Below are 12,404 nucleotides of genomic sequence, written 5' to 3' on the forward strand. Positions count from 1 at the left end.
TTGAGGGGTTACAAACTGCGAGTACATACATTGCAAGTTTTTTTTTAGTATTATGTCACTGGGTTCTGTCACTCGCTGTGCTTCAGTTAAACTATTACTAGCTGCAGCTACTTCTCAGAAAGGTAGCGAGTGGTACACTATCTGTTCCTATCATACATATTTTCTGTAATGACGAGTATGTCTACTGTGCAGTGCGTGTCTTTTGCTGCTGATCCGTTCTTATTGCCTAACTGCATCACCACACCCTGCTCAATGTTTAGTTTGTTGCTAATTATTGTCAATGAGCTAACATTAGTGAACATATGTGGTGTGCATGAAGACAAAGAAAGATGCTTCGTGTACTGGTATATATTTGTGGGCACTGCGAAAACGTAACATCTGCAGTTACTTGCGGTAAACCTTTAAAAATAGTGGATACTACCATGGTTAAGAGAACTGCTCTCTCACTGCAGTATTAAGTATTTAATCTTTGTTGTAACACATTCTTTCTTTCCTCTCAGTCTATGAAGTGAAATCATATTAATGTAGCAAATGGTGAAATGGGTCTGCTTTATTGTACATCATCTCACAATACTGTGGTTAATTATAACAAACATCATTTATTGTACAGAAAAACATACTGCATAAACAAATGTAAAATAATAAAACCACTCCTTACAAACACTTCATGTAGATGGCAAACCCCTTAATACCTCCAGAGTGTGTGCATGTGCATGTGTGGGCTTTTTCCCCACACCCCTCTTGCTTAAATATACCAACTCAGATGTCCCACAAAATTGAGAACAGGGAATACTTTAATATTGTACCACAGTCTGTAATTCATACAGGAACCTAGTTATCTGTTGTGCAGCTGCGATAGACTTAATGAGGGGACAAGACAAAACCCACTAATAAGACTCCACCTTGCATTGCTTCTTTACAGACAACACATTTTCATAGGCTTCCCTTTGATACTGGCACACAAAACGACCCAAGTTCTCAGACTTAAAATCATGCAATGAAAAGAAAAAAAAAAAAAAACAAAAAAAAAACCTGCATTGAACTTTGTGCCAAAATGGTTTAGCTACATTTTACTATAAAATTATCTAAAGCAATATTTATATTTCCATCAGTGATGTATGTATTCTATCTTACAAGTTCTATCTTGCAAGTCTTACAAGGTAATTTATGGTAGGTATACTTTGCAACTATACAAACAAGTTCATGGTACTCGGGTCAATCCAGGACAACACTAAAGATTGTTGTTAACCTTTGTGGAATTCAAAAAGATCATACATTTTGTTCTAGCACTATGTAATATGAATTACTTTTACTTGTAGCTAATGAATAAAGTGCTACTAATGGATTGAAGATCTTGTTGAATGGATTTGGAAGAGGAGGGAAATCCATTAGAATACATCATCAGTACGGAAGATAAACAGGGGTGTGTACAAATATGAGGGAAGAATTTATGAGTAGCGTGAACAAAAGGGGGTCAATGACAGAGGCTGGCTTGGAAACTCCTAAAAGAAATGGTATTTGCAGAGGGCAGTTTGGTCTTATATTGACATTAAAACAGCCCTTGGTTAGGTAACTCTGAAAGAATGCTAAATTGAAAGCACTGAAGCTTGAAGACACATTCTGATCTGTAACCTGTTCTGTACAAGACAGGTGTACTGTGGGTCTCTTCTTCACAAAACATAGATCTAAAAGCAGTTCTTCACTTTAAAAATATGAACAAATGAAATATCTGTTCTCATGTTAAAAGATATAAAAAAGTGTTGGTGGCATGAAGGGACGAAATCCTGACTACAAGCCCAGGCAACACAGGTTCAACTGGTGTCTTGGCATTTAATGGCACTGGAGGGGGAAGTTGGGAGTGTCCATCTTGTGGGGGTGGAGCTGGCCATGTACTGCAAAAGGCCACTTGGCAAAAGGGCTGGGATGCAAATTCGTGATCTGGGGACAAGCATTAACCTTACTAAGCTACTGATTGGTGGTAAATTTTATAGTGAGTGTGCAGAGGAGTGCTTCCATGTGCAGAAGGCATTGTACCCTCCACAGTGAAGTATACTCTATATCCCCTAACTAGGGTCTAGGGTTAGGCCATAACGCATACAGTCATTGCTGGGAGGCTGATGAAGGCATAACGTAATTTCACAGCTACTTGAGCAATGCCCCTTCCCATCCCAGAATGTTGTTGCCTTGATAACACATAAAATCTCTGGGTAAAGGATCATACAAGTTCATCTAACTTGGGGGGGTGGTGCTAGATGGGCCAGTCATGGGAGAAACTACACAGAAAAACAACAGATCCGAAGTCCAAGAAACAACAGCGCATATAAAGCCACATAGCAGTCACTCATTTCCAGCAAACAAGAAAACTCAATTTCATACAGCTGTATCACAAGAAAAACAGACTTAATTCAAACAAGTAAATGCTACACAAAAGTTAGAAAAACAATTACAAGCTATAATAAGTACAACAAATTTGAATACACAAATGAAACAAAGACTAACTTACTAAAGTAAGTAATAAGCAACATATACAGCACCCACAGTTTTCAAAAGTAACACTAACTCTTTGATCTTTGCCAAGAATCTAGTCCAGCATGAACATACCACAAAAAAGATGCAAAATATCTGTCTGATAAGACATATGGTTGCTGGAAATGAGAGACTCACCCCAAAATAAGATAATCGTAATGTTATATTGGCAGGTGGAAATGCCAACATACACCATACCACCACCATGAAATCAAAAGTACAGAAGGCAAATAGATAATTTATCCTGTGATAAAATGGCTGTACTGCCAACCCCCCCCCCAACTAATCTTCCAGCTTAGAGGTCCTAACATGGTGGAATGGTTTTTACTTAACAGCCATCATCCCAAGTTATTCATTCTTGCTTCAGTCTCACTGGCAATATGTGGTACAATACTGTTCTACTAACAGATAATACAGTGTGCTAAAACTGATGTCATAATGAGGGTACCTGATAGGTACTTTGAAATATTTGTGGAAAGATTAACAAATTTCAAGCACATACACAAAATGCAGCTCCCTCAGCTTTATTTCTTCAAGCTGAAAAACATGGGAAATGAGATGCTAACTGCAGGAATGCATCCACCCACACCCCCAGAATGTATATATAGATCAACTCTGAGATTGCTGTGAGTTGCAATGGGAGAAAGAGTAGGACTGTTCTCTGCAGCACCCTGTATTGTCCTGGACCACTTGCACTGCACTCCTGTGTGGGACTTTACTCACGATAGTTTTACCATCATCAGCATGTTTTCTTTCTCCTACTATATCAGACACTAAGATGAAAGTAAAGCTTGTGCTAAACAGGATCATACATTTAAAGCTTCCAAAGAGAAATGTATCCCATGGAGGGTGTAAGTCTTGTTTTAGAGACTATGGCCATTCTGTACTTTCCTTCCTGTATGATAACGGTTTCTGGAGCCAGACTTCTCTTAGAGGGCTCTGCTGTTAAATTGATCATTCCAGGGTCAGCCTTATGGGTCTCATTTAGGGTGATCCAGGGCTTAGCACAGCTTGTCAGGGCATTTATTTAGAGGCAAGACATTGACTGTCACATTTAGTTGTGTCCTCAAAATATTCTGCATGTAAGGAAAAGTGGGAATGGTGATTTATGACTGCATTGGTTTATGCAGTATTTACTCAAAATACCTCTCTTTTTGGGAGAAGACTTCTCATCATGCCACCTGAAGTACTACTTCACAAGGTTGCCTGTTTATGTAACTGAACCATCTTCTGCAGACAAACTAGAAGACTCGAAGGATGTATTCTCAAACTCGGTGAAAAAGAAGTAGATTACAGAAGAATCATGATATAATATTTCTCCATTTCCTCCTCAGAATCCATAGTCTCAATCATTTTTTTTTTTTTCATTTTAAGGCTGAGGACAGGGAGAGTTGCTTTAGCAGCACCTAAGGTTGAGGCCTTTGTGGATGCTAAATCAGCAAAGGAGAAGAGGAAGGTATGCTTGTGTCCTAAAGGGAAAGTACCCAAGTGTCTTAGTAAACAGTGAAGGTACTGGTGTGTCCTAGAGGACCACGACCTCGCACATTCTTGGGCAAGTCCCAGATAAACTGTCACATAGTATGAGCCAATTAGGGTACTTTTACTGGTGACACTTCCAGTGGGGGAAACGTTCAAAACTGTCCTTGCTACAGGAAACAAGTCTTGTTACACTGTGTCTGTGGTATGGTCAGGCAAAGTTCTTAAAGCAAAAACTTTGCATTTTTAACAAACGTTTTGGTAGAGGAAGACCTATTTTCTTTTGTGCAAAAAAAAATATTTTTCAATCTCACTTTGGTGTCGTATTTTCCTTTTTTCTGCAAAGAGCTTCCTGTAACTAGATGGAAATATTTTTTTTCCAGTGTCTCTTCCTCTCTATAGAACTCCGCTTCAGGTGACTTAGTTACCAGTTTATTGAGGCTTTCATATATTTAGATGGTTTTTAGTAGCCAGATTAAAAACTTTTTGTAAAACTCAATCCATTTCAGTGTTTTTTTTTTTTTTTTTTTTTTAAACAAATTACATGCACCGTATGGAAATCTTTGAAAGGAAGCAATCTTCCACAAACATGTTTTTAAGAAAAAAAAGGACAGGGGCCTTCTGCAATGCTATGTTGGAGGTGGTAAAGATAACAAAAGTAAAAAAAATCTTGATAGAGTACTACATCATGCAATTCCCAAAATAATCCACATAAAATCTAATCAACTAGTGATAAAAAACAGAGCAATCTGAAAAGCAACTGCAAATTCAGTGATTAACATGTCTCTCTCAGGGAATTTAACTAACTGCTGTGAATGATTAAAAGAAACGAGGATGGCCTAAGATATGTCAGTACAACAACGACACTGGTTATACATGACAAGAAGACTAACACAGACTATAGCTCAGCTGAGATACTGCTGGGGCAAATATCATTACGACAAAGGAGTCAGGGAAGGTATAGCTACACATATGTTATGATCACCAAAATAAATACATGAAAGGTCCTTCTCTTGCACCTTGTGTGTTCCTGTGCTGTTGTACATCTCTTACTCTAAAAGATGGCAGTATCACAGATTATGCAAAGTTTTTTGTAGTTCTACAAAATTTATCATCTCTTCCTCTCTCATATATCCTAGGCTATACTAACTAAGTTCTAGTAGTCTCTTCTTTCAAATCCGATTTTGACACAGACCTTAAACTATGGTATCCCCCCCACTGCTCCTCATCTGTCTTTATGGTATGGATTTTCCAGAATGGCACACGGCAATCCCAGCATTACACAATGTTCTATTTGTCTATGTATCCTATATGTAAATGTGTTTGGCTGTACTGTATATTTTTATGTGCATTTGTTGTAATGTACATGTTCATAGGTTTATACTAGGCTAATGTCCACTGGGGCCTTTATAAGCCTAGCCCATACAACCCAACTGCATCCCATGAGTTATTTTGACTTTGAGGTTATTTGTAAGAGGCGTATGACTGGGGTGAATTTATTTCCCATCCACTGGTCCAGGTTGTGCTAGAATAGGGTTAGGGAAGGGGTCTGTCTCATATGGAAGGGAAAACCTATCCCAGAGAATGAGGATTCCCTGAGATATGTACCTGCCCCTCCAACATGTCCTATTTAATTTGCAAGCAAAGTTTAAATCTTTACATGTAGTAGTTCTGGTGCTTTACATTATTTGGATAAGCAAAAAGTTCATCAGAGCAGGAGCCAAGGATGCCTTGTATGCTAGGCAGAAATCTTCTTTCAGTAGTCTGTAGGAAACAGAGTACAGAGATAGGGCTTTGAGATAATCTGCATAGGACACTGTGTTTATGCCCTCTATTTTTTACTTATTTTTTTAGGGGAACATCTGTGGACATTCCATTTGTTTCATGTGCCTGGACAGATAAATACATAAGGGGGGGTTATACTCAACGATGGGTCTGATGATGGCTGAGTACAGTGGCATGATGACTTCACCGGACCTAGATTATCATGCCTTTACTTATTTATTTATTTATTTATTTGCAGTTGGTTTACCAGGATAGTCCATTGGGCCAAAAAGAACCCGTTTTCAATGGAGTCCTGGGGAGAAAAGCTCCAAAATCAGGCAAATTAGGTACTTATAAGATTACTACTAAAATTATACAAAGTAAAAAGATAGAACATTATCGTCAAAATTACAAGCATTCAAAAACAATACAATACAATGAAGGTAAACATGATTAGTTAGTCATGATATATTACAATATGGGGTGGTTTTTCAGTAGGCACATGTAATTTGTTAGGTAGAGTGAGGTAGTCTTATGTTTAAGAGGGGTGAGAGCAAGAGCATTCCCATTGGGATTTTAGATGTGTATGAAGAGATTTTTTGAACATGTGCTGGTTGGAGGTGGTGCGTATGGATGGTGGGAGTGCGTTCCAAAGGCGGGCTAGGTTAAATGATAGTAGGTGTTTGCCTGGGGGATGGGATGGTTTATGAACTTCTAGTAGGTTTTGGTTGTTAGATCTTAAGATTCTGTTGGGTAGGTGCATTTTAAAGACTGAAGACAGGGAGGGACAAAGAGAGGGGCTGAGAATGAGCTTATGAGCTAAAGTCAGTTGTATATAAGTGAGGTGATTGGGTAGTTCAAGCCAGTTTAGTTTTAGGAGAGAGGAACAGTGATGGGTGGATGATCTGTGGCTGTTAGCGAATTTGTCGATTTTATTATAGCAGGAAGCAAGCTGGTTTTTTTGAGAGGTCTGCAGATTAGTTAACAATGGAGCTCCATAGAGGAGGGAGGGGATAAGAAAGGAGGAAGCGAGAGTGATTTTGGAGGAGCTTGTAAGGAACTGATTCTGCCGGTAGAGCATACCTAGTTTTTGATGGGTCTTTTTAATATTCAGTTGTAGATGGGAATTGAAATTGAACCGACTGTCAATTTGTACACCAAGTAACTTGGTTTCAGACACCAGTTCCAAGGGTGTGTTATCTTGGCTTGTGATAGAGAAGGTGTTTGTGTCGAAGTAAGTGGATTTAGAAGGGGTGAATACCATTAGCTTTGTTTTGGAGGCATTGAGGGCTAAGTGATTTATTTTCATCCAATGTTCTGTGATTGAGAAAGCTTCTTGAGTAAGTTTTTGAAGCAGGGAGGAAGAGGTGGCAGAGCAGATAATGGTAGAATCGTCTGCATATTGGATGATGTTAGCGAGTGGAATGGATTTGTGGAAATCATTTATAAATATATTAAACAGAAGGGGACCAAGAATTGATCCTTGGGGAACTCCAGTGGGGGTATTAAGGAAAGAGGAAGTGGCCTTTTTCCATTTAACGGCTTGGTGTCTATTAGATAAATAGCTGGAGAACCAATTTATGGTGGAGGGAGAGAGGTTAAGTTCTGAAAGTTTGGTTAAGAGCAGGCTGTGTGATATAGTATCGAAAGCCTTAGAGAGGTCAAGTAGTAAGGTAGAGACAGTGTGGCCTGAGTCGTGAGCTCTATTAACAGTCTCAAGGAAGGACAGGAGGGCTGTCATAGTGCTATGGTTTGGCCTAAAACCATGTTGTGTAGGTGTTAGAAGGTTATTATCTAAGAGATGTGGTAAGAGTTGGATATGGATACATTTTTCTAGAAGTTTGGAAATGGGGGACAGGATAGCAATAGGACGGAAGTTGTTGACATTACAATTGCTGCCTCCTTTATGCAGGGGGATGATGAAAGCTTTCTTCCAGAGTTCGGGCACTGTGCATTCATTGATGGAGCGGTTGATTAGGATGCTAATAGGATAGGCGATTGCTTCTGCAGCTATACTTAGGAAGTAGGAGGGAATGTTATCAGGTGCGTTAGTACATGGCTTTAGTTTCTGAAGAGTTTCTTTATAGTGGAAGTTGGTATAGGTTTTAAAGAGAAAAGAGTAGAGAGGGGAGAGAGAGAGTGTGAGGATGATGAGGGTGATGTGGGGGTTAGAGAAGTGGATGAGGTGGAGGAGGGAAAGTAGGTAGATGAGAATGTGGGGGAAGAGGTAATGAGGGAAGGGATGTTTGTGGTAGAGGGTGGGGGTGAATTAGATGTAGAGGTGGAGCATGAGAAGGAGGAGGTGAGTTTGCAAATAGATTCGATGAAAAAGGAGTTGAACTGTGTGGCTAAATCTGTGTCAGAGGTATTTGGGTCGGGGTTTGGGGTGTGTGGTTTGCTGGGGTTAAGGAGGGTAGAGATCCCCTTCCAGAATCTTTGAGGATTAGTTTTATTATTGTTTTGGAGTGTATGGAAGTGTTGTTTTCTATCAGAGATTATAAGCTTTTTTACTTTGTTACGTAGGTTTTTATAAGCAATGTGGAGTTCTTGGGTCTTATTTCTCAGATAGAGTCCCCATGCTTTGTTTCTAAGGCGCATGGTTGATAGTGTGGTTTTGGTTATCCAGGGGGCAGAATTAGTTTTTATTCTTTTAGTTCTCAGAGGGGCTTGGGAGTCAAGTATATCTAAGAATGTTCAGTTAAAGTGGGCAACTGCATCATCTAATGGTAGTATTCTTAGATTGTTACAGTTAATTGCTTTTAAAGATTGTAAGAAGGTTGATGGGTTAAAGTTCTTGTCATTGCGGGTGGTGATGTAGTTATGGGTGCGGTAGGAAATGCATGGGAGTCGGTGGGTGAAGATAGGCATATGATCACTAAGAGGGTCAGGAAGAATACCACTATCAGAATAATAGTGGGGATGTGACATTAGAATCCAGTCAAGAATGGTGCCAGAAAAGGGGTCTTTTGATGGGTGAGTTATAGAGTTGATTAGCTGTGAAAAGTTATATAGGTTGATATTGAGAGGGTTGGCTGGAGACTGGATGGAGGCCCAGTTGATATTAACATCACCTAGGATTATGGTTTCGTTGCTGATGTTATTAGAGAGCCATGAGAGGATATTTTCAAGTGTGGAAATATTATCCCCTGGGGGGATATAGAGGGATGCTAGACATATGTGTTTGTGCTTGTTAACCTGTAGGAGAGTGAGAAGTAGTTCGGTGTTATTAAATTTAGGAATAGGTTTGTTGTAAGGAGTAATTAGCAAGGAAGAAGAATATAAGAGAGCTACTCCACCACCTTTTCTCTGGGTCCTGTCTTTTCTAATGATAGAATAGCTGGGTGGAGTTATTTCAGAGTCTTTTATAGATGGTTTTAGCCATGTTTCTGAAATGGATAGGATGTCCGGGTTGTTATGCTTGAGCCATGCATGGAGGGTAGGGACTTTATTGACTATACTTTGTGAGTTTAGAGAAGTAAATATTAAAGGTTTGTGAGCAGAAGAGGAGGGACCTGGGTTGGGATGGATATCTCCGGATAAAAGATTGGTAATGAGATGGAAGACTGGGTTAGAGAGGTAGTTAAGAAGAATATGGAAGGGACTTGGATATGATGTGTAGGTGAATGGATTTTTATTTGGTATGGGAATATGGTTCTTCTGTGAGAAGAACACTTTGAATGAGAAGGTTAGGAGCTGAGTAATAGGATATAGATGGGGAGAGATATGATGGTGAGAGTGTGAGTGAGTGGGGTTCAGATGGTTTGTTGTATGATAAAGTAGTGAATGATTGGAAGTGCAGGGTTGGGTAAGATAATAAAGATATATCAGTTTAAGAGATAGTAATAGTAATAAAGTGAAGCATGAAGGTTTTAAAGGCATTTTGAAGTGGAATTGTGTGGTGTTAAGGTATTGTAGTTGACAGATATATGTACTATGTATGCTGTATAGATAGTCTGGAAGGTAGTGTGGGGTGTTGAAGCTGGATGGATTGAATTATGTGGGTGGGAGTGTTGAATTAAAGAGTGATAATTTGGAGTAACTGCAGGTGTGGTAATAGCTAGGTAATAGGCCAGTAGGGGGAGTGTCTAATTGTTGGAGGTTGATTGGTGTGGGGAGGAAGTAGGTGTGGTTCCAAGAGGGATATAGCTAGAGGTGCTGGGGGCGGGTGGGATTTGGGGGCAGGGTAGGGGAGCGGAGTGAGCCCGAAGGGCGAACGGAGCGGGAAGACACCAGGAGAGGATCGAGAGCCAATCAGTGGAGCAAAGGTTACAGGAGAGTAAGTAGTAGCAGGGTAAGTAAGGAATTCTATATGTAATATGGATGGGAAAGTAGGAATGAAGATATTGGCAGAGTAAAAGCAAGAAATAAGTGAGGGAAAAGTAGTGACAATGGGGAGGGGACGCCCTCTAGTGGTCAATGCTGGGAATGCACTAGGCCAACTAGGTAGGTCAGGGGCTGAGTATGATAAAATAAGGAAGAGCTGGTGAAACCCAGGGAAGAGATGGGAGAGAAGTGGATGGGAGAAAAAGAGAAGTGTCTAGGCTGCTGGCTGACCTGGCAGGGAGATAGCTTGCAAAACAACAAACAGAGTTAGAAGCAGTGGAGGCCCAAGTAGTATCACACACACATACTTTCTTAGTATCCTCTGGGAGACTCTGTTCCAATGTCCAAAGTGGAGATTTGAGGCAGCAGAGCAGTATATTGCCTAAGCAAAATGTATGGATGAGGTAGGTGACCTTAGTCCAATAAATGTATCCACCCAGGCAAGGTCCCAAGGGAAAACAGGGCAAAACAACTGGAGACAGGAGGAAAGATGAGTAAGAGTTAGTAACAGAGTAACAGAGACACACTGCAATACTTAAAATTGGTACTAAGCAGGTAAAATAATATGCTAAAAGTATAATCAAACTGTAGTACAAAGAGTAATACTATGTTCAGAATACAACAGACTCAGTTAAACTTGGTTTAAAACATTTAAAGCCTAGCGGAGCTACTCACAGACAAGTGCACAACTGGCTAAGTCAATAACCAGTAAAACTGTTCCAAGCAATATAGAAGAGAGTAGTGCCGTCTGGAGATAATAATTCACTCCGAAGACACTAAATCAAATCTAAATCAAAAACAAGATAAAACTAAGCAGATTTCAACTATTAATACAGCAGAAAGCAGAATAACATTGTGTTCATAGAGCACCCTACGGTAGCGACTGGCAAGGCAATGAGAAGCTAGCACAGACACGTGCAGTTGGTGTATTACACCAGCGTTTGTTGGGGCTAAAGCGAGGTGCAAACAGCTACAGAACAGTTCAAGAAGCAACCACGAACAGTTCCCTTTGACTAATTGTCGCACCAATATGGACAAACAATGTAGGCATATAAAACAAACAGAATAAGTTATTTAAGTTGGAATGACATAGAACGATTTTCTTATAACCTTAGCTACATGTTGTTCAAAAGCCAGGTTAATACCTACAGGAGTCCCTAACATCTCTTACTACTGTGACTACTTTTAGGGGTGTTTTATTAACAAGATAGTTTCCCCTGGGTGGTTGACTTATCAAAAGGCACTATTATGAATTTCTTGGCATTAAGTTTTAAGCAGTGGTTTTGCCACCAGTCATTTGTCTGTTAGAGCTCCTTGCCAGATGTTAGTGCCTTCAGGGGTTTCCATAATTGCTCCTAGTTTGCAATCATCTGCTGACTTGGTAAGCCAGAAGCCCTTGACATTGGTCCCTACTTCCGAAATACATATACCAAAGAGGACAGGACCCAGCATACAGCCCTGGAGGACTCCACTGGTGACTGGCCTCTTTGTGGAGGTGACCTCTCCAAGCCTAACTTCCTAGCTCCTGATTATGAGCTAAGCTGGCTATCTTGCAAGACATATGGCCTCTCCAAGCCTAACTTCCTAGCTCCTGATTATGAGCTAAGCTGGCTATCTTGCAAGACATATGGGGATTTATGCCTAATTATGCGAGTTTGCTTGCATTGCCTGAACAGGGCATTGTATCAAATGCTTTAGATAGGTGGACGTAGGCAGTATGCACTGTTTCGCCTTCATGCATTGCCTTGAAGACTTTCTCAAAGAAGGCAATCTGGGTTCAGTAGACATGACCTGCCTTTAACAAAACCAAACTGGGTTGGGTCCAGTGTCTGAAGGTTTTCAGTGTCACTGTTAATCATTTCCATAGCTTTGCATATGAAACGAATCAGACTAATGGGTTTGTAATTCCTGGGATCCACAAATGGTCCACCCTTGTGCAGAGGGATGACCAATGCACTCTTCCATTCATATGGCACGAAGCAAGTCTGTGAGGCTATGGCTGAATAGTGATATCAGTGGATTGGACAGGTCATATTTCCAGCTATTTAGGAGGCATCCTAAATACCTCACTAAGAGGATTTTAGGCCTTAGACACATGCCCTATATGGACAGACTCAAAAAAACTCCAGCTATGCTCTGTCTCTTATCACCTACTTAGAGGCAATCTCTGCTTGACCTACAAAGCCATGTCTGACCCAGAGCTGCTAGATATGCTACACCTAAAGAAATCCTAAACCCTCCAAGCCACATGCTCCAGGGACCTAAACCTCATTACCACAATAAACAGAACATGCTGGAGGGACAGGTTCCTAACC

The 12,404-nt window shown here is 40.3% G+C and overlaps 1 protein-coding gene across 1 annotated transcript in view; it reads right to left on the reverse strand.

Annotated features, from left to right (window-relative positions):
- ADCY6 (adenylate cyclase 6) overlaps positions 1–12,404 on the reverse strand; it is a 1,739,117-nt gene that overhangs the window by 199,761 nt on the left and 1,526,952 nt on the right. The gene's annotated exons all lie outside the window — the stretch shown is intronic.

This window comes from Protopterus annectens, chromosome 9.part0, assembly GCF_019279795.1.
Source record: "Protopterus annectens isolate FY-2018-M chromosome 9.part0, PAN1.0, whole genome shotgun sequence".
In the NCBI taxonomy this organism is placed as follows: Eukaryota; Metazoa; Chordata; order Ceratodontiformes; family Protopteridae; genus Protopterus; species Protopterus annectens.